Source organism: Corythoichthys intestinalis, chromosome 5, assembly GCF_030265065.1.
Source record: "Corythoichthys intestinalis isolate RoL2023-P3 chromosome 5, ASM3026506v1, whole genome shotgun sequence".
NCBI lineage: Eukaryota > Metazoa > Chordata > Actinopteri > Syngnathiformes > Syngnathidae > Corythoichthys > Corythoichthys intestinalis.
This window is the reverse complement of record NC_080399.1, coordinates 27,070,542-27,093,038: the sequence shown is the minus strand read 5'-3', so window position 1 is coordinate 27,093,038 and position 22,497 is coordinate 27,070,542. Positions and strand designations below refer to the sequence as shown.

Here is a 22,497-nt window from a genome sequence, read left to right as displayed (position 1 = left end):
TGGTCCTCTCTTAATCCCTGCGTATGCTGAAGGGCTCAATAAATCCACATGTAAAACTTGTGGGGTTCGGTACCTTTAGCAAGGTTAAGAACCACTGGTCTATGGTTATCACACTCTCTGCTGTCATTGGTACCCTTTGATTTAAACAATAATTATATTTAAAAAGCGAATGGTCCTGAGTGTAAGGGTGTTTTCGTTGTTTTTCTGCATTAGGGGTCTGAACAGTGTTCCCGTTTCCCTTGGTCGTAAAGGTTAACTGGGGTGTTGTGTGTGTGAAGGGGCAGGTTGTTGAATGTGGCTGGCTGGGAAGGCTAGGAGATATTTTTAGCCCAGCTTCGAGGAGAGAAAGACAGACATCAAAGAGATGTTTCCATTCTGACATTTTTGACCCCAAAGATAATTGTATCGCGATCTGTTTGCATCTCGATGTGGAATCTCATTTGTTGTTGTGTGTAGGATGATGGTGGGCTATTTGGGTGATAAAACATCACCCTAAAACACCCTGACCTTAAATGTTCCCTCCCTCTGTCTGTCTTTCTCTCTCTGCTTGTGAGCTGAATTAATTTGATACTATTTTTGAAAGTCAGTGTTTCTAAGGGATACCTAATGACGCAATGACGTCAATGCAGGTCAATAACACGCTGCTGAAGAGAGAGAGAGAGACACACACACACACACACACACACACACACACACACACACACACACACACACACACACACACACACACACACACACACAGAGTGACAGCGAGCGAGAGAGAGGTTTTAGAGCACAGAGGCTGACATCGTGCCTCTCCAGCCTAATAGTAGTGTTTTTTTCTGGGTACACTTGTGATGCCCCCCCCAATACACACACCTACACATACTCCTCCATCCTTTCTTGGATTTCCGTGAAAGTGTGTTTCATTTTCCTCATATCTCATCCATGTCTGGAAACACGCACACAATAATGCACTAACATTGGAGCTCCACATAGAAGGGATGCCATGCATTCTTTTGCTCCAGACCTCCTTTAGCGACTCTTCTATGAGTACGACTTGCCCATGACACGTTCTCCTCCTCAACCTGGATCGTATGCATGCTTGTTCTCATGTCCCATCTCTCTCTGTAAACACATACACACAGGCACACACACTGAGGTGAATCGTGCCTCTCCATCCCCCAGCCCTCCTCCCCTGTTCTGATTTGGCGCTTTGCCTGATATTTGTAACTCTGCCCCCCAACTACTTTCTCTCTTTTCTGCCTCCCTCTATACGTTTGTCATCACCCCCCTTTTCTCCCTCTTTATTTGGCGAGCCGTCTACCTGAATTGGTATTGGCAATGCCTGCAAACATTTGAGTCTTGGAGCAAGACAGGAGAGGATGCTTCAGCACTGGAGTGACCTGATTCCTGAACACTCACACCCCTCTCCCTACAGTTTTATGGGTAAGTGCTTCTGTTTGCAGTCTAGAAAGTTTTTCCTTGTGTGTATTTTCTTTTGAATTAATTTATAAGACATTCTATTCCTCCCCCTTCCCCATCTTCCATCCGGGGAATTTCAGGACAAACTTGACGTGTTTGCCGAGTGGATTTAGGTGAACGTGTCGATCCGTCTCAGTGGAGAGGTTTGGGGAGGGGGGGGGGGTGTAAGGGGTATCTTTGCGTGATTTTGCAGACACTCTACAAGAGAGAGAGGGAGAGAGAGGACGCGTCAGGCTGCAGCGATGCGTAGGAGTGTTGTTCACATCCGGGGGATCCTCCGCTGCGCCGCTCGGCAACAGCAGGCAAGAAGCACAAGGCAGGTTAGGAAAAACAATCTTGAATACATTTGTCCAGCTATTACACCATAGTTTGTCTTGTTTTTATCAGTATGACACAACTTTATTGTGTCTCTACGCCCTTCTTTGAGATGTGCAAGACTATCGTCTTTAAAAAATGTCTACATAGAGTGACAGATAAATGTAGTAGTAAGTCAGCAGTAAAGTAAGAAAGTTAACAGTAGCAGCATCAGGTTGCTGTGGAACATTGAGTACTGCGTGGGCTGGGCTGCACCGTCTTTCTTGATTCTTCCACGTGATTGGTTAGTAGTGTAAATTAAGGGACTGGCGGCATTTAAATAACATTACATCCTTGAGTTGACCACATTTGTTTTTGATTGATGTTGATCAATTAATGTCAAAAAGAGCATCATGTGCAGCTAGCATGCAGGCACTGTGGTTACTCGAATTTTTGGATTGGTATTTTAACTATTGCTTAGAACATTTTCTCTTATTTACGTATTTTTAATGCATCATTTCAAAATGTATGAAATTTGTATTTGAATGTTTTTTTCTTTAGAATTTTTAATCCGATTCTTGCATTTATTTTAAAAAGTGCGGTGTTGTTTAAATATTTGAACATTTTTCAGAGTATTGTTTTATTCTGAAAACCAACATTTCTTTAAGTTGAACTTTTTCCTGGCCACACCAATGTTCAACAAAGACAAATCTACAGACAAAAAGTTTCGAATGATTTTCTCTCTCTCACGAGTTGGAGGAGTCGAATCTGTCGACACCATGCGACCAACTCTTAGCACTGCACTTAACCCTCTGGGCTGCGTGTCCCATTGATAAGTATGTTCCCTGCTCGATTGAGGAGATTTTCCCCCCTCCCACGCCCCGAACTGTCCTGCGTATGTGTACTCAGTGACGTCACGTATATTTATCCCATTGGCTCTTGTTTTCCCTGAGGACGGCGATGGTCGTGCTGGGGAGGGGGTCAAAGGAAAGAAAGTAAGACTGACGTGTATTTTTTATGATGTGCGCGTGCGCGTCCACGCATCGTGTACAGTTGGCCCACAGGCAGGGCTAAAAATAGCACCAACCGATGCGACGGGCGCAGCCCTTTTGCTCGCCCTTTCCTTTCCCTCTCCTCACTTTTTCTCGGAATCACCTTTTATTGGGTCACCCTTTCCACTTACTACAACCCCAACTCCCATCCTTAGCATTGACTGTCACTGACGGTGATGGACGTCCAATATTTTTGGACAGGGAGTATTGGTTTAGTGAATGATCACGTTTCAGTACCATTGACGGCAATGGACGTCCAGTCCATTTTGACTGGGTGGGTCAAAATGTATTAGACTTCCATGGCCGTCAGTGGCAGTAAATGAGTTAAAGAAAGAGAGAATTCATTGCTTACATTGTGTGGTTTTTATGTTTTGTTGTTAAAAAAAAAAAAAAAAAAAAAAAAAAAAAAGCCTATATATCGTTTACACAAGGAAGACACATTGTCTATATCTTTATAAAAGCAGATCAAAATATCACATGATGTCCATGTGATATTAGTTTTTTTTTCCACACACGCAGGAGGGCAGCAGCAAGCAGCATCTTTCCACGCAGGCTCCACGGGGCGGAGAAAAAAAAGAGATTCTGAACGTGACGTCAATGCCTAGTAACTGACGCAGCCCTTCAACCCTCCTCATGCCCCCCTTCCCCCCAAAAGAAAAACTGCTTTTTATTTATTTCCTTTTTTGCGGAGTGGTTGCTTCTCGTCTCGTCAGCAAAGCAGCTTTATGTTATTTTTTTACTCTACAGCAGAGGTTTTGTTTTTTTGTTAAAAAAAGAAATGTTTTTATTTTTTGATTTTTAAAAGAGGACAGTACCACTATGGACGAGCGTCGTGCCAGGTAGAATGTGCCTTCTTTATCATCGGCGTGGTGGATTTTTGGAGTTGCTTGGTGGAGAGTGGACATTGGAGGGTAGAAGAAGAAGAAAAAAACAATCGCTGCATTGGTGCAACATCGACGGCTCTCGTGCACACTTGTGGAGGGCTCATTTGCATGAGGCTTCACGTAACATGCCTGCATGTCTCCTGCTAAAAATAGCCTAGTTGTGCATGCTCCACAAATAGCGATGTCAAAAAAGAGGGGGAGCGGGAGGCAGGGTTGGGGGGTGTCAGTAGGGCAATCCCCGACATAACTTGCGAATGTTTTCTCCAAGGTTTAAAAATCTTGACTAAATGACTAAATTTATTTTTCTTTCTTAGGAGGTGGACCCGAAGGCAGCACGGTGAGTGACATCGGCGTGCATGCATGCTGTCCCACTCTCTCTCTCTCGCTCTCCCTTTTTCCGGCTTTTCCTTCCTCTTGTGTATCGCACACTTCCTGCAGGCTTGGAATCACCCCCCCCCCCCCCCCACACACACACACACGCTGTAAGAAAACCCCCAATCCCTTCCCTTTGTCTCTTTTAATGTGTGATTGAGTGCGAATATCTTTGTGCGTGTGTGTGGGGGTGCTGGTGTTGGGGGGGGGGGGGGGTCCCCCGATTTTTTGTTTTTAAATAGAAGGTGCGTGCACACATACATGGCGGTGTTGGTGGTGGTGGGGGTCTAAGGCAGAAAAAGGAGCCGCAGAGCAAGGGAGTGAGATAGAGAGGGGGAGACCCTGGAGCTGTCCACCATCACTGGTGCTGAACGCCCGCCAAGTGGCGGTACTGGGCTTCTTTTCAACTTATCTTTGTGCGCGGGCACGATTTTTCTTTGAGCAGGACATAAGGGAAACATTGTTGAAATGATCATCTATTGAAATGTGTTTTTTACTTGCAGTGCGTCAAATTATAGCTGGCTAAAATTAATAATACATAAATATGGGCGGTGGGTCGAAGGGGGGCGGGCTTACGACCACCCGCGCCGAAATCTCCAGTTTGAGCTCGGCGAGCTGTCCTCACTCAGATTTTTTCCACAGGTGACCAGCAGGGCGCGCAAGAGTGAGCTTCTTGTGAGTTTTGCTGTTTTCGATAACGGAGTTCATTGTGAATGAGCGCGCGAAGTGAATGGCTAGAAAAAGGGGTGATGGCGACCCTACCTCCTCCTTTCCATACTCCCATTTTTTTGTTGGTTTTGCATATGCAAACCACACAAAAGCAAAGTGGGAGAGGGAGTAGTAAGGGGGGGGGGGGCTGGGGTGAGAGGGGGGCACATCTCATCTCATCCTGCTCCGTCGTGACGTGGGTAGCGTGCACGCTGGCTGGCTGCGTCAAGAGAGGCAGTCACTGTGCAGCCCAGACGGCAGGGGGGGAGAATCGTGACCGACATGGATTGCAAATGAAAAGACCACCACCACCATTACCATCATATTGAGAAATAGCCAGGGCCCAACCGTGTCAAAAAGGAAGCCCCATGTGTATGACCCCCCTGAGGGCAAATTAGGGGATAAAAAGGGTTTATTTGGGAAAGAAAACAGGTAAGTTTTCATCAACTTCTTCCCCCTCCTCTTTACACGAGTATTTTTTGGATGCTGCGTGGACATTTTGCATTGCAGCGCTTTGATTGGTTCAGCCATGCCCCTTAATTCTCCCTTCTGCCTAAGTCCTATAATTCAATTTGCATGTATTAAAAAAAAAAGCTTCAGGAAATAGCCTGACCCCCTTATCATTACTATTGATCACAAATTGGTTACCCCCCTCCCCCCGTCATTTCTTTTTTTCCCTAATTTTTTAAAGGGGGGTCCCTATGTGAGCTTGGCCCTGATTGGCTGATGACGAGTTCGCTCGCGCACCAATCGCACGCTCCCCCTGCTCTCTATTTATTGCCAGCAGTCTACAGCCTGGCTCCCTCCTCTCACGGAGCAGCAGCAGAGACAGCAGCAGCAGCAAAAAAAAAAAAAAAAAAAAAAAAAAAAGCAGCAACAGCTCCAACACTATAGGGAGGGAGGAAAAAAGGGGGGTATGCATGCAAACCGCTTCCAGGAGAGGAGGAGGAGAGGCAAAAGGACCATGGACAGCGCTAACATTGCGGAAATTCCTCTCTTTTCTCCTGCTATTTCCATTTATGAGTGTGCATGCATGCGTGCGTGTGCGTGAGTGAGTCTCTGTGCGATGCCGATAGCTGAGGATGCACTCGAGTGAAGAGTGGGGGAGAGATTCAAGGCAGCAGAAGTCACGGAGGAGCACCTCAGAAAAAAAAGAACAAGAAAAACAACAACAAAGAAACTGTCCTTCTCGAATCTTTTTGCGGTCTGGGCTTGCTGTTCTGAGCTATTCATCTGGGAAGCCCTTACCCCAAAAAGCATTCGCGGGGGGCGCACTCGCCGTTGCCAACATCGACGACACATCGGAAGGCTGGATTTCATTTAAGCCACTCGTGGAATTTCCCCTTTCACGCTCGCTCGCTTTGCTGTTTTTTCCCCTCATTAATTTTTGTCTGCCTTTTTTTTGTCGCCCCTAACCCCCAATTTAATTCTTGCTCTCGTCTTTATTTGCGCACCTTGTTTACATCACAGTGGAACCTCTGCACTTTTTCCTCATATTAATTGTATAGTTTGCCAACCCTTCACTTTTTATTTTTTATTTTTTAAAATACTTTTATCTCCAACTCCTGCATGTTTTACTGTACAAATTTTTAATTGTTTTAGTCTGTGTGTGCGATGAAACACAACAACTTTATGTGTCAAACACACACATACACACTTAGCACCTTGAACAAACTTTATTTGGACTTCACTCAAACATCCTGTTATGTTGCAGGTCTAAGTGATCCCAAGGTTTAAAATTAAAGAATACATTGTAAAAAAAAAAAAAAAAAAGTTACACTTTCTCCGTAAAATCCTTGACATTCTTTTATTTTGAAATCAATGTTCCTTGCATTGTGCAAATGAAACAAACAGCAAGACATTTTTAAAGGTGTTAAAATAAGTCCACCTCACTCTCAATTGTACAGTTTTATGAATCGAAGTGATTGCAACTCAAGCATAGCCCCCCTGCCTCCCTCCTTCTCACCCCCCGTCCAATACAAGTACACGTGTGCGCACCATACACGACTACCATCTGACCCATTCAAAAAGAAGTGTAGCATTTAAAGTGAGCAATAATAAGCCCATAATAAGCTGAAATGTTGTTTTTAAGAACGCAAACCCACCCCACTACCTCCTGAATCACGCGTGGCGTGCACAGACATAAAAAAAAAAGTCATAAGAGCGGCGTGATTGGTGGCTCGGTGACGTCATATGTCCCGTCAACGCACACTCATCATCAACAATCAGATTAACTGACCCAAGTGTCAGTTACTGCATTGTAAACATAATTTAAAAGTTTTCTAAACCTTAGTATTCTAAATGGCATGTGAAACATATGCAGCTTAGTGAGAATATGACATCGATATAGTGTCATTTAATAATGACAAATTTAACAGGATGGTACCAAAAAATGGTCATAGCCCCCCATGATAAAGTGCGTCACCACTTCAAATACATTATTATAGAAAAATAGGAGCGAGACAAACGTGCAGAACGTTCGAGTATATGTCATGATGATGACGTTACAGACAACAAGTTATGGGTATACAAAAAAGGTCAACCATTTATAGTTCTACGATTCAACACTTAAAACATACAAAATAAAGAAAGATGGACATGCTTCAAAACCAAGGGCGTAGGTTTGCATAGGGACGGTAGGGACATAACATGCACTACCAACTTTTCAGGATTCTCAAATTGTCCCCACCAACTTTTATGCAAACTTATTTGCATTATATAACGAGTTCTGCTATATAGGTGATTTACATTGTCTTCCCGTATGTTGTAAGGATAGAAGTGACCCAACCATTATTAATGGAATTGTTTTCATTATGTTAAGACTTACATTTATCCCTTTTCACTTGCTCAATGAGACAGTCCATTTTTTCCCAAAAACGCACGTTTGATTTGTTGATGACTTGCCCCCCCCAACACACACATGCACTCACAGCCCTGACAGAAATACATGGCGACAACATGTCTCCTCCACCCCTTTCACAGAGAAGGGATATTAGACGTTTTTTTCGGCCACTAGCTTTCATTTTTTTTGATGAGTTTGTCTGTGCTTGTGGACAAAAACAGTAGTGTTTTACCTAAAGGAAGGCTCCATTTTTGTTTATTTTTGTTACTTCCTGAGTAAGAAATTTTTCCGGTTATATTTAATTTATCTATTTAGACAGACAATGTTGAGTGGCAAATGATTATTTTTTTGTATTTCTGGATAGTTTAGATATTATTAAGAAGTTTGTATTCTGTATGTTATGTAATTTAAGTTGTGTTCAAATATTTATTCTAGAAGTTTTGAAAATGTTTCTTTAGTAGTTTTTGAAAACAAAGGTTTGAATCGAACTGTGTACCACCTGAACCAATACATATGAAAGTAAATATAATACAGATTTATTTTGCAATGATCAATTAATTAGATTCATATCACCCAATCTGTATGGTCTTATTAATGTCCCGTCCCCAACAAAAAGTGTTCATGCAGGTTATGCTGTTATATGGTCCCTACCAATGTTGAGCCCAAACCTACGCCCTTATTCAAAACAACAACCCAGAAGCTTTTTATCCTGTCGACTATAAGTGACGTCATATGAAAAACGAAGTTCAAAACACGCACGCTCTTGCAAAAACTCCTCACCGTGCGCGTATGTTGTGTCTCGCAGGTTAAATGGAAAATATAAGCACCGGTCCAGGACGAGGAGCCTGATACAGTCTTGTAGAGGTGACCCATCATGTGCGTGTTTTGGAGAGACCTCCTCCTTCTCCCCCAAAGAGGTAATTGCGCAAATCCCGGGAAGGTTCGAGGCTGCGTGTGTGCAGAACTTATGGGTGATCATTTGTCGTCCTCACGAGTTTGATTATACCATATATATGTGTGTATAAACACGGAAAAGAGTAGTTTGCATTAAGATAAAGAAATACTGTTTGGTGAAATCATCTTGACAGTCATCTGCCAACAAAATGGACGCTAAGCCTGTGTGTCACACTGCTCGTACAAGTTTACAACAAGTCATTTGGGTACTTTGTGAATCTTAAATGATAGAGATTCAGTTAACTTTAAAGCGTGAGCTGTTGAATTTTTTTTTATTCAGAAAATGACGTGTAAAATATATGCACATAGTTTTGGATTCGTATAAAGCTGATGTGGCAAACTCGTTCTTGAAGAAACAAACAAATCAACAAAACAAACAAGCAAAAAACGAATAGAAATGTACTGTCCTTGTTCAGTACCTATTGTTTGTTATCAGAATAGATTGAATGAAGACAATACTTAAAATTTATAGTAAAAGTGAGGAAGATCAGCAATTTTGGGTGATCTTTTTTGCCCATGAGAAGAAAAAAAATACATTGTCTTAGATTTATAGTCAATTTAGTATACATTTACAGCTTTTGCTCAACTTATGTTAAGGGGAGAATTAATTTAAAAAAACATGTATAATACGTGTTTGGAAGTGTGGGAAAGCAACTTTGGTACATTGTTATTCAGCAAAATAAACAAGCAATTTCGTCCTTAACTTGCAGTCACCTCCTTTAAGTATATGATCACTGTTAAATTTATGCTGGGAAGGGAATTAATGAGGAAACCTGATTGTAATAGCTGTTGAACACACAGAAGAGTTAAAAAGTTCTTTATTGAAAATGGAAAAAAAAATCTGTAAGGAACATAAAATAGAAACATTTTATCTGCTTTAGTTTGCCACATGATGTGATGCAGTTGGCGAATTAAAGCTCCCCCCCAAGCCTACAACTGAACACATCTGTGGTAGTGGAATTTTCCCTGCGTAGTTTTAGTACCATGTCAGGTGTTCGGGCCCGAAAATGATGATTAATAGTTCGTGAATGTCAATTGTAACAAAAATGCATGTCTGACATTTTAGGATCAGGTGAGAAAACATGTTAAAATGGGCTGAAACCAGTTTGAATTCAATTTACATGCAGTTCGCATACTGACAAAAAAGTGCATAATAATATCAATTCCTAAATGAAAGTCCTCGTATCAATAATCTGCAACATAAAGTATAATCATTATCTCAAAGGATAAAGTTAGTGTACAGTTGTAGCATAGTTTACAATTGTGCCTTTTTCTCCACATTTTTCAAGTTAATAGCTGACAATTAAACTGACGCTTATTTTGGTTAGTGTTGCAATCCAAAACCCCAGTTATTAACGAATATCATATAGATATTAATTGAGTGAAGGGAAAGAAGAATGGAGCAATTAAGTTGCTGTAATGCCATTAAATGTGGGCAAGGAGAGCCTCAGTGGATTCACTTTAAGGCGTTTATTGAACAGGACACAGAACTTTCGCAAGGAACTGCTGTTGGGCACAACTCGTGCCTAGATGCTCACACGCAGACTATGAATAACCGGCAGAATTCACTCATAAAATGTTACGGATTCATTGTCTGCCATTGAGGGAAATAGACGTCTAATCCATTTGACCTTATAGAAAAGGCAGCACCTCTCAGTTCAAATGGCTTGGACGTCTATTGTTGTCAATCTCACTAAAACATGATCATTCACCTATGCATTAACTCATATTTTCTGTCCAAAATATCACAAACACGAACTAATCATTTAAAAAAAAATGCAGAAAAAAATAGTTTTCTGCAATTACTTTCTGTTACAAATCCTACAAAATTTTCAAAGGAATTCACATGAATGGCTTTGAAAAAAAACAAGATTCAAATAACTGGCTTATGAAAATAATGATAAATTACAAGCAAATTATACTGTATGTATAAAATCGAAGCACTACTGTCAGCGTTGTGAAGCAGAACTCAGTAATATATTACAGTAATAATATATTTTCAATAGACAGCCCTATGAAAAGAATTTATTAGCAAACTATACAGAAAGTTTACCAACATTTAATAATAATAAATGGATATCTAGCAACAAAAGCATCATGACAATTGTAGTTCTTTGCTCGTGTGTTAGTATATATCAAAATTTGCCCCACCCGTAATATAACCAATGCATCAGAATTAAAATTTTGATGACATGCTCAAAACTACTCATTTTGGACAGTGTGAGCTTATTTGACTGAATATTTGGTACTTAATGTCACATACTCAATCATAAATATTGTTCATAATGAAAACATGTTTTTCAAGAATTTAGTAAGAAATCATGCAAAACGCTTGGTATCATGGAGTGTTAATAGCTGGACTAATTTCAAGAAGTATCCGCATTTTCAATTGAACATTTTCAACGGGGTTTGTGCCCTATATAGCCGATCAAAATATTATTAATGATTATATCATTTCTATTAGCCTGTGTTTGTGTGTGTATGTTTAAGAATACATGAGTGTGGGACACAGCCCCTCATTTGTTTTGTGTAAAATTTAGTAGAAAATTGTCCGAAGCATTTTTGTGCCTGCGTGAGCTCATAATGTGTCACACTTCTCTCCCAAAAGCTGACAAGTTCAGTCACAATAAAGCGGTACCAACACACTGTGGCAGAAATGTGACATATTTGCCACAAACCCGATACAAAACAATACTTTAACATATTTATTCAAATTTATGTAAATTGTGGTAAGGTTTAGCTTATATAAATATATTTTTCAATACAAGCTTTTATTATTATTTAAACAGAGAAAAAAAGGTCTATTCTCTAAGTGAATGTTTGGTAGGATGTTTTAAAGTTAGTAAGGTAATCAGTAGAAAAACAACTTAGTAGTTCTCAAATATTAATTTTGAATGCATCTGCAATATTAATTAGCTAAAATCTAAATGTATTATTTTTAGATTTGCACAAATGGGGCACATAAATGCAAACATTTGAAAAATATACGGTTTTAAAAATACTGCATTGCATTGACAGCATGAAAAAGTTCAGATGTGCCTGGCAGTATAGGATCCATTGACGAAAATATAACTTTAAAAATGTTTTGTGATGTTAAAAACAATCATTTGGGATTTATACTTTTTGTTGAAAATATGGGAGTCTAGAAAACATTTGTCTTTACCAGTGTGAGCTTTTTTATCTGTACATTGAATCCATTTATTTTAGACATGTTAGCTTTTGTAGTAATTGCTCTACATATTTAATTTCTATACTTTCTTTTTAAAAATCACATTGACTGCTAGATTTTCTTTTCTTTACTGAAGTGGCTTGCTTCCGTTGTCTTTTATCCTGTAGTGAAAAAGGCTGTGTGTGTGTGTGGGGGTGTGTGTGCATGTGTGTGTATTAAGGCAAATGCTTTAGTTTCAATTTAATGCCATAGTAGGTGACAGTTTTAGCATATATTAATAGCTTCAGTATGTGAGTTTGGTGGACCAAACCCGGGTGTGTATTGTGTATCAAACATTCAGATGCAATGTTTACTTCTATAGCAAGTTCTGTTGTTAAGAGTGTGTGTTTGTTGACTTTGCTTCTTTGACTTTTTAATCTGAATTTAGATGACAGTCATACAAAAAATTGCACCCTGGGTTTTATTTCAAAAAAAAAAAAAAAAACAAAAAAAAAAAAAACATACAATTTTCCAGCAGTTTTTGTTGTTGGTTGGCTGTTGTTGGTTGTGTGTACCATGTGGCAGGATGATGTTTTTCTTTTGCTCATAATCTCATAACGAACTCATAATCAAAGCAATGTATTCCTATAAGAATTTTGTTGGGAACCATGCAAAATGCTTATTTTACTACTGCCCTTGTGACCTACACACACTTACCGCGAAGTACATGGTCATCAATGTTCCCTCTAATTTTTCATGTGTCTGAGCTGACACACAAGCTCTCTGAGCACACTGCGGACCACAGTGAGCAACATCAGATGTGTACACGGAGGCTACACACCAGTATCACGTCTATTCAAAACCTTGGAGCATAGCAAGTTACATGGCTTATTAAAAGAAAGAAATTACAGCAGCAATTTCCATTAGTTTCCTTTTAATACAGTATAATTGATTTGGCCCACCTAAAATGAAAAAGACCAAGACGTCGTTGTCATGAGATGTGTACTATGATATAAGTGAGAGTCTTGCTCTAACTATAGCAGAGTCCTGCTTTGGCCTGGGTAAGGTCCAATTGGGGCATGGGTGAGTTAATAAATAAAAAAATAGTGAACAACCACAATATCACACTATATCACTCCCACATTAAAACTGTTCAGACAATAAGGACACTCAAGATTCCTATTCTCTGTGTCTGAGCAGCTAAACTGCAAAAACACACCTCCTTAAAACTAGTTAAATTCCCTCGTTTTCAGTGTAAATCTACAAGAAATAAGTGAAATTTCTGCCAGTGCTTCAAGTAAATTATGACTCAGATTTCTTGAAATAAGAAAAATAGCTAGCGGAAAATTAGCTTAAAAGACATATTTTAAGCAATAAATTAGTCAGTGTGTTCACAGATTACTTGACATAGTGAGTTAATTACTGAATACTGATTCCGCCTCAAAAAAGTAATCTAGTTACTTTACTGATTACTTTTTATCAAAGTAACTAAGTTACTTTAAAAGTAATCTGTCAGTTACTTTTTACCAATTTTTCTCCCTATGCGGCCTCAACATTAGAATGACAACAGAAAAATTTCATCGCATGTACTGTAATTGAATTTTTCACATAAGGCTTAATATTCAAGTTAGCGGGGGTTCAATTAGTTGAAGGAGTTAGATTTCAACCACCATTGACTCGCGCAAGCTTGGCCACACCAGAGCCCTGAAACTAACAAATCACTCTCAAACTGCACAGAATTTGTTCAAATCAACTCCAACGACTGATTAAACCCCGGCTAACTCAAAAGATTAAGCCTAAAGTCAAGTTTAAAATAAAGACTATTAAAATATAGCCATTAATATAGCCATTAAAATGTCTTCTATAAAAGTTTTAAAGCAATGAAACAAACAACAAAAATGAACGAAATGAACAAGAATCCTTCAAAGTATTTCATAATGGGTCCAAATTATTTTTTTGAACAGATCATGTGACTATAGCACCTTAGAGATGGTCGTTTGCATTGCTTAGCCAAAACTACAGCTGATGATGCAAAATGGATATTTAGAATTTCTTTAAACCTAAGCTTTCAAAAGGTTAAAAAACAACTGAGCTTGAATTGAGGATTGAGCACGAGCAGTATCAAAAAGTACTGGCGTCTCGTTACCTATAGCCTTTGTTTCGAGTTTTGTCGCGTTGTGCTGTAATTCCAAGTGGTGCTTGAATTGGATGCTTTTAGCGGTCGACAGTCTTTTTGAGCCAGAGTAAAGTTCGCAACGCACGGAGATATTTTTGTCATCTTTACTGGACAAAAATGTGAAGTAATGGCTGTGTTTCCAGTGAGCAAATGCATCCGTTTGTAGTATATCTGCTGCCTCTTTCATTGCACCGTAGCGAGGTTGCAAGTCTATGTTGTTTTGGTCGCAAACTCTCATGCTCACGGCTCACGCAGCATGGTAATACACATGATCTGTTTTTTTTCCCGTTTTGTAATCTCCAATTACAAAATGTAACATGTGATGTTACTCCCATGACTACAGTATTCTTCATTCTACATACATTATGAGGCAATAACAAAATAGTAAAGCACAGGCATCAAGGAAAATAACTTTAATCAGATTACTGATTTAGAAAAATGAACGTGGTAGATTGCTCGTTACTGAAAGAAACTAATCACTAACGCGTTAACACTGAAATTAATATATTTAATCTCTAAAAAGCTTTGAAAGGTCAGAAACGTTCTTAATTCAAGAATATATTTTGTTCCAAACATTTGAAAGCATTTTTCTAAACATCTGTCGCTCATCGAGTTACGTTGCAAAATGTTACAGAAAACAATTTTGTTGGTCTAATTAACTCATTAACTAGATTAGTTCTAAAATTAGATATTAATTAATACTTTGGCGCTTGCAAAGATTGGCAGTGGAATGTTGCTTCAGTAAATCAGCAGAGGAGTCAAATTAACTTTTCTCCACCAATGGGAGCGTCGCGTTGCCATATCGAAAGCACCAATGGGAGCGTTGCGTTGCCGTATCGAAAGCACCAATGGGAGCATTGCCGTATCAAACGCACTAATGGGAGCGCCGCGTTGCCGTATCGAACGCACCAATAGGAGCGCCGCGTTGCCGAAACACACCAATAGGAGTGTTGCGCTGACAAATCATTGCGGCGCTAACAGACAGTAGTCCTATTGGCGCTACAATACGTTTCTGTTGAATTTTATTTTTCTGCGCTTCATAGATATCTTATGCGCTGAGTGTGTGCAAGCAGTGCGCAATTTGGCACGTGCTCAGTTTAGATGAAACATTGATAGTCATGTGTCAATAGTTGCCAAAAACTGAACGGAAATTTTTATTAAAATTTAGTACTGCAATTGGCTGGCAACCAATTCAGAGTGTGCTCCGCCTTCTGCCCATCGTTAGCTCGGATAAGCTCCACCACCTACACAACCCTTGTGAGGATAAGCGCCTCTGATGATGAATGAATAAAATTTAGTAAGAAAGCATCACAAAAAGTAGAATTTTGTATTAAAAGAGTAATTACTTTCCTGCAAATTAGCAGCACTCATTTTCTCTTTGTCTCTCCTTTGCATAAGATACAGCAGGTCAGAAAAATCTATGAAGGCACAATGTTCATCAGACAAAGCACACCATTTCACACTTTGTTATGGACTACTTTGGTTTTTCTGGTATATTAATACTTTGATATTGTGTACAGGGTACTTGGTTGTGTGATATTTGTACAGTTAGAAAATTACAGAAACAAGATAAATGTTGATGTTGACCTGTAAATTGTTTGGTCTCTAGGTTATAATATTGAAGGTTGAACAGATGTGGGCTGTGCGAAAGAAAATGGTGGAAAGGGGTGTAAGGTTTATAACCTAACACTCTCAAGTTTTGATGCTGATGTCATCTAATAATCCGATTGCGGATTGTTGTGTTTTTGTGAGAAATGGCTGGTTTCCGTGGTATATGAAAAAAAAACCCCCAAATGCTGTTATTTTGGTTATTTCCTTTGATGACAGAAAACACCTTTAGCTACAGTGAACACCCATGCATTTGTCGTAGGTGCATTTCCAGCCCACCTGCAGTAAATGTTTTGTTTGTTTGTTTTTTAGTTAACTCATTTCTGCGTCACATTACGTTTAATTTTTTTGGACAGCCACCTGAAAACTGCTCTGAGAGAGTCCAGCTCCAGACACTTGTTGAAGTGTGCTGAAATGACAATCCAAGATAAATAGTATTAAATTACAGTTTAAAGGGCAGCTGAAGACTTCGATTCATGAGCATTTTCCTCCGTTAAATTGGCTTTAATGCATCATTCGCTGTCTCAAAACTCTCATTACCAAAAAACTTTGAATTGACCGCGTAGTTTTTGCGTTGCTGCCATAGCAACACCTTAGCAACGAGGGACGTGCCTTGCCTGATGACGTCAATTCCTGAAGACCTCGCCAGCTCTCAAACACGAAAGTACTAGTACAGTCCCTGACAAAAGTCTTGTTGCTTATCCATTTTGTAAGGACAATTGCTAATAACCTGACTATTAATTATTCAATTGGTTTCAGAAATGGCTCATATGAAAGCTAATGATGTTGAATGCACAAAAATATATTTGTTTCACTGAAAATTTTATTTATTTATTTATTTATTGATTGATTCATTTGTTGTCATCATCATCAGTATCATTGCAGTTACAAGCTTTGTGATATGATTAACCCGAAGAAACAAAACCGAAGAAAAAAGACAATGGCTGACGGGAGAAGCATATGCTTATCAAGTCCCGTCCCCTTCAACCAACCAAGGACGCACAGTCAATACATGGTAGCATTATACATTGCGATACATGAACAGCTTTTTTTTTTTTTTTTGTCTTCACATGAATTTTCTTCCCAAAAGTCATTGATTGGACGTAACACTTACGTAAAGTTGTCGATCAATTGTGAGTTCAGCGATTAGTGTGACTGTCAGATTTGTGAATCCAGACGTGAAGGTGTTGGATTTTTCATTTAATGAAGACATAAAGGTCAAATTTTGGCAAGACAAAAGTTTTGTCGCCTACAGAAAGTAGTGTGAAAATTGAACAAAAACTGTGCTTCAAATACAAAAATATGTTACACAACATAAGCAAATTAAGTAGTGGTGCTGTAAGATCCAAATTTAATATTTTGTATGACTTCCATGGGCTTGAAGGACTGCATCCATGCGGTTCGGCAAGGATTCATACAATTTATTGATGAAGTCATCAGGAACATCAAAGAAAGCAGTCTTGCATGCCTCCCAGAGTTCATCAACATTCTTGGCTTTCGTCTTCTATGCTCATGCTCAATTATGTTCATGTCTGGTGACTGGGCTGGCCAGTCCTGGAGGGTCTTGATCTTCTTTGCCTTGAGGAACTTTAAGGTAGAGATTGAAGTATGCGATGGAGCACCATCCTGCTGCAGAATTTGTCCCTTTTTAAGGTTAGGAATGTAAGAGGCAGCTAAGATTTGTTAATATTTCAGACTATTTATGTTGCCTTCCACCCTGCAGATCTCTCGCACACCCCCATACTGGATGTAACCCCAGACCATTGATTTTGGACCACCAAACTTCACTGTTCTCTGAGTGAATCTCGGATCCATGTAGGCTCCAGTAGGTTTCCTGCAATATTTGCGGTGACTGTGGTGTAATTCAATGGAAGATTCATTTGAAAAATCCATCTTTTGCCACTTTTTCAGCATCCATCCTTTTGACAGGCTGTGGGCCTTGGCAAATGCCACACGGTTTTGTAATTGTCTGCACCCTGAGAGATCTGCAGGGTGGAAGGCAACGTAAATAGTCTGAAATATCAACAAATCTTAGCTGCCTCTTACATTCCTAGCCATAAAAAGGGACAAATTCTGCAGCAGGATGGTGCTCCATCGCATACTTCTATCTCTACCTCAAAGTTCCTCAAGGTAAAGAAGATCAAGATCCAGAATTGCTCACACGAAGGCTCGAGACTCTATGAGTGGGCCCCAAAAACTTCTGCAAGGATTGTCTTTTGTGAGAGTCGAGCGGAAGCACTTCTCCCCGGCTTCTTGATCGCGTCTTTGTTTTCAACATTTTAACGACGATAGCTTTGAAAGCTAGGAAGGATACAACCTTGGTTTTTCAAAAACATAAGTAGACCCTTACTGGCAACTTGTTACGTTTATTACTTGATCGCGACCTGTTGTTTTGTTGTTGTTGCTTGCCTGTCTTAAGACAGCTGATAGCTGACTATTCATATCAATTTGATACATTTATTACGAAATTACGGATAATTATGTCACAGAATGACTGGGGAAAGAAAGGTTCAGAGAGAAATCACGTTGCTAGATGCCTACCACTCTTCCTTTTGTGAAGTGTTGAGCTGCCAACCGGCGTCATCACCAAAATGTCCTGTGCCGAGTAAATCATCGTCATCTGATACTTCAGGTTCAAACATGAAGGGATTAATATGTAGATAATCTTTTCCTTGGAGCCTTTGCCATCGTTAGCGTCATGAAACAGCGATCCTGAATGGTTACTTTCGGTGGAAATATCACTGATATCGTTGGTGCTGCTATGCTAGCTGTGGTTAGTCTTCCGTTCAGGAATTTACGTCAGACTTCCAGGTTTGTGAGGAGACTATTAGCGGCGTGCAAAAAAACTAAAAAAACAAACAAACAAACAAACAAACAAACAAAACAAAAAAACCCCCCGCAAATTATCCTCGCAGTTATGCGTTAAACATGACATGGTTGTTTTGACGAACTCGTCCAAAGTTTATATTTGTACAATTACACTGAAATCCGAAAAGTTCTTCAGCTGCCTTTGAATCCTAGAGGATATGGCATGACTCCTTCTTGTGACTAAATCAGTCATTCAGAACCCCCCAAATTACATTGGTGGAAAGAAAACAACGTATTTGGCTAACTGTTTTTTTTTTTTTTTTTTTTTTTTGCAATTAAAAAGTTGTTGGAAGTGTGTGGGAAATAACTTTTCCCTGTCCCCTTTCATTTTGCGCTGCCATTCCTACCTATATTGTAGGGTTCAGGTCTAAAGAGTGACACTCCAAACATTTGGTGATGCTAGTGGGTCACAGGCATGATGCAGCAAAACATTTGTAACTTTTAACATATTCACTACCAAATATTGTGTCACAAGACATCCCCTTCTTTAAATTGCCACAGAATATTATGTTCTACGGCTACATGAACACAGAATTTGCAAAAAGAAAGATTAAATTCCCATCTTTCAACAAAATTTGCTTCTACTCTTTTTCATTTTTTGGTTATGAGCAGAGGTGGGTTGAGTAGCTAAAAATTTTACTCACGTAGAGTAACCTTACTTCAAAATAATATTACTCAGGTAAAAGTAGTCATCCAAAAAATGTACTCAAGTACAAGTAAAAAGGTATCCATTGAAAAGATTATTCAAGTAATGAGAAACATTTTGAGTAACTGCTTATTTTTGTTTGATTTTTTTTTTCTCTCAGCACAAACGTATCTATACTGCCGGCCAAAAGTATTGGCACCCCTGCAATTCTGTTTGATAACTCTCAATTTCCTCCAGAAAATGGTTGACGATGCAATTACAAATGCTTTTGTATTAATATCTTGATTTATTTTGCTTGCAATGAAAAAAACAAATGAGAATGGGGAAAAAAATTAAATCATTATCATTTTACACAAAACTCCAAAAATGGGCTGGACAAAAGTATTGGCACCCTTTGAAAAATCATGTGATGCTTCTATAATTTGTGTAATTAACAGCACCTGTTACTTACTTGTGGCACATAACAGGTAGTGGTAATAACTAAATCACACTTGCAGCCAGTTAAAATGGATTCAAGTTGACTCAACCTCTATCCTGTGTCCTTGTGTGTACCACATTGAGCATGTAGAAAAGAAGGAAGACCAAAGAACTGTCTGAGGACTTGAGAAGCAAAATTGTGAGGAAGCATCGGCAATCTCAAGGCTACAAGTCCATCTCCAAAGACCTGAATGTTCCTGTGTCTACCGTCCGCAGTGTCATCAATAAGTGTAAAGCCAATGGCACTGTGGCTGACCTCCCTAGATGTGGACGGAAAAGAAAAATTGATGAGAGATTTCAGCAAAAGATTGTGCGGATGGTGGATAAAGAACGTCGACTAACATCCAAACAAGTTGAAGCTGTCCTGCAGTCCATGGGTAAAACAGTGTCAACCCGTACTATCGTACGTACTAAAAGGGACTCTGTGGTAGGATACCCAGGAAGACCCCACTTGGTTGACCCAGAGAAATAAAAAAGCCAGGCTGGAGTTTGCCAAAACTCGCCTGAGAAAGCTAAAAACTTTTTGGAAGAATGGTCAGATGAGACAAAAGTAGAGCTTTTTGGCAAAAGGCATCAACATAGAGATAACAAGAAAAAAACGAGGCCTTCAAAGAAAAGAACACTGTTCCCACAGTCAAACATGGCGGAAGTTCCCTGATGTTTTGGGGTTGCTTTGCTACCTCTGACACTGGACTGCTTGACTGTGTGCGTGGCATTCTGAAGTCTGAAGACTACTAATAAATTTTGCAGTATAATGTAGGGCCCAGTGTGAGAAAGTTGGGTCTCCCTCAGAGTTCATGGGTCTTCCGGCAGGACAATGACCCAAAAAACAATTCAAAGAGCACTAGAAAATGGTTTGAGAGAAAGCACTGGAGACTTCTAAACTGGTCAGCAATGAGTCCAGACCTGAATCCCATAGAACACCTGTGAAAAGATGTGAAAATGGCAGTTTGGAGAAGGCACCCTTCAAATCTCAGAGACCTGGAGCAGTTGGCCGGAGAAGAATGGTCTAAAAATTCCAGCAGAGCATTGTAAGAATCTCATTGATGGATACCGGAAGCGGTTGTTTGCAGTTATTTTGTCTAAAGGTTGTGCTACCAAGCTGAGGGTGCCAATACTTTTGTCCCGCCCGTTTTGGGAGTTCTGTGTAAAAATGATAATGATTAAATTTTTTCTTTTCATTCTCTTTTGGGCTTTTTCATAGCAAGCAAAATAAATGAAGATATTACTAATTATAATAAAGTAAAGTAATTGCAATCATTTTCTGGGAGAAATTGAGCATTATCTGACAGAATTGCAGGGGTGCCAACACTTTTGGCCAGCAGAGTACATGAACTGTTGTTATAATGATAGTCTACAACAACCCCAATAACCACGTTAAGCCAAAAGAAAAAAAAACCCCCAACAAAATAGAGAGAGAAAAAAAAACAGTAATAAAGCATTATTCGTCCAAAGAGCATGAGTGCCCTGTCCTCTAGTGGAGAAAATAGTTCCTGTTTGAGTAGTGAATACTGTAGTACCTTCATAGTTACTATTATGAAATTAAAAGGATGATATCTCCGGTTTTCCGTTGTCGGTCGGTGGGTGAAAGTTTTAAATCTGCGATTTCGATTCATGTTGAGGGCAGTGCTTTATGTTAAATACTTCATTTGTTATGGTGCTTTAAAGACACGCGATTGAACAGGCTTGTGTCTGATTGGTGTAATGGAGTCATGTGATTATTGTTGCGACGTCTCATTGGTAAAATTAGTAGCGCTACTCTTGGCAATAATATCGCTAGCAAAAAAAATTAATAAATCTGATATGTAGAAAAAAGGAAAAATGTAACGACTCTTGCGTAGCCCAAAGTAGCAGAGTAAGAGTAGCATTTTTTCTTCACAAATCTACTCAAATAAAAAGTATGGCTCAGTAAAACCCATCTTAGAAGTACATTTTTCTCAAAAAGTTAAGTAAATGTAACGGAGTTCATGTAAAGCGTTACTACCTACCTCTGGTTATGAGCAGTTGAACATCATAAAAAATATTGTTCATACAGTGATCCCTCGTTACTTCGCGCTTCAAACTTCGTGGCCTCAGTCCATCGCAGATTTTTTTAACATTAAAAAAAAAAAAAAAAAAAAAATTAGTTTTGAGCACGCCATTTGCTGTACCTTTTTGCCTCTTCCTCCAACTTCATTCGGCTCAGTTTTTGGCTGTCAATCCGCGGAGTCTGGAAAGCGAGTGTGAGACATGCTGTTCTAAAAATAACTTTCAAATGCTTCACTCCCATTGGCTGGCTCACGCGCGTCACCGCTAAGGTTTTTGTTTGTTGCCAGCCTCCACTCTGCAAACCCACAGAAAAAAAAGATTTTTGTTGTTGCAACGTGTATTAGTCCGGACAGCTTGAGATCTGGTCCAGACGGCTTGGGGGTCCGGAACCGGACCGAGGTATGCGGTTCCGTGACCTCTTATTTACAAAAAAATATGGCATATTTTAGAGATGGTTTGAATTGCACTTAATTGCGATTAATTAATTTTTAAGCTGTGATTAACTCGATTAAAACATTTAATCGTTTGACAGCCCTAATATATATACATGAAAGTTTTTTTTATTTTTTTAATTTTACTGTGGGAAAAAAGTTAAAAAAACATGTCTTATATCTGGGGTCGGCAACCCGTGTTTTAAAGGCCGCACGCGGCTCTTTAGAGCTGCCTGAGTGGCTCCCTGGAGTAAAAATGTTTGAAAATGGAAAAGATGGTTGAGGGAAGTATATTTTTAGTTTTGATATGGTTTCTGTAGGAAGACAAAAATGACACAAACATTTTCCAATTCTATAAAAATGTGTAGAGTAAATATTTGATTTCAACATTTCTGTCAAGATTTGTGTCATTGCCTGCGACACACGTTTCTATTAAGCTTGAGAACGATAAACCGATACGACCGGATATCCGGTTTTACAGGTGAGAGATACAGCTGTATCGATAGTAAACTTACCATTCGACAGTAATTAGCCATTAAATATTC

At 39.4% G+C, this 22,497-nt stretch overlaps 1 long non-coding RNA gene across 4 annotated transcripts in view; it reads left to right on the top strand.

Annotated features, from left to right (window-relative positions):
• The first annotated feature begins 277 nt into the window (after window positions 1-277).
• Window positions 278-22,497, top strand: part of LOC130916405 (uncharacterized) — a 66,138-nt gene continuing 43,918 nt past the window's right edge. Inside the window, exons 1-4 of one of the 4 annotated variants that reach the window (XR_009063270.1) lie at window positions 278-1,428; window positions 1,545-1,784; window positions 4,009-4,031; window positions 8,422-8,533. This is a non-coding gene — a long non-coding RNA (uncharacterized LOC130916405). The other 3 variants (XR_009063272.1, XR_009063273.1, XR_009063271.1) reach the window with 3 other exon arrangements.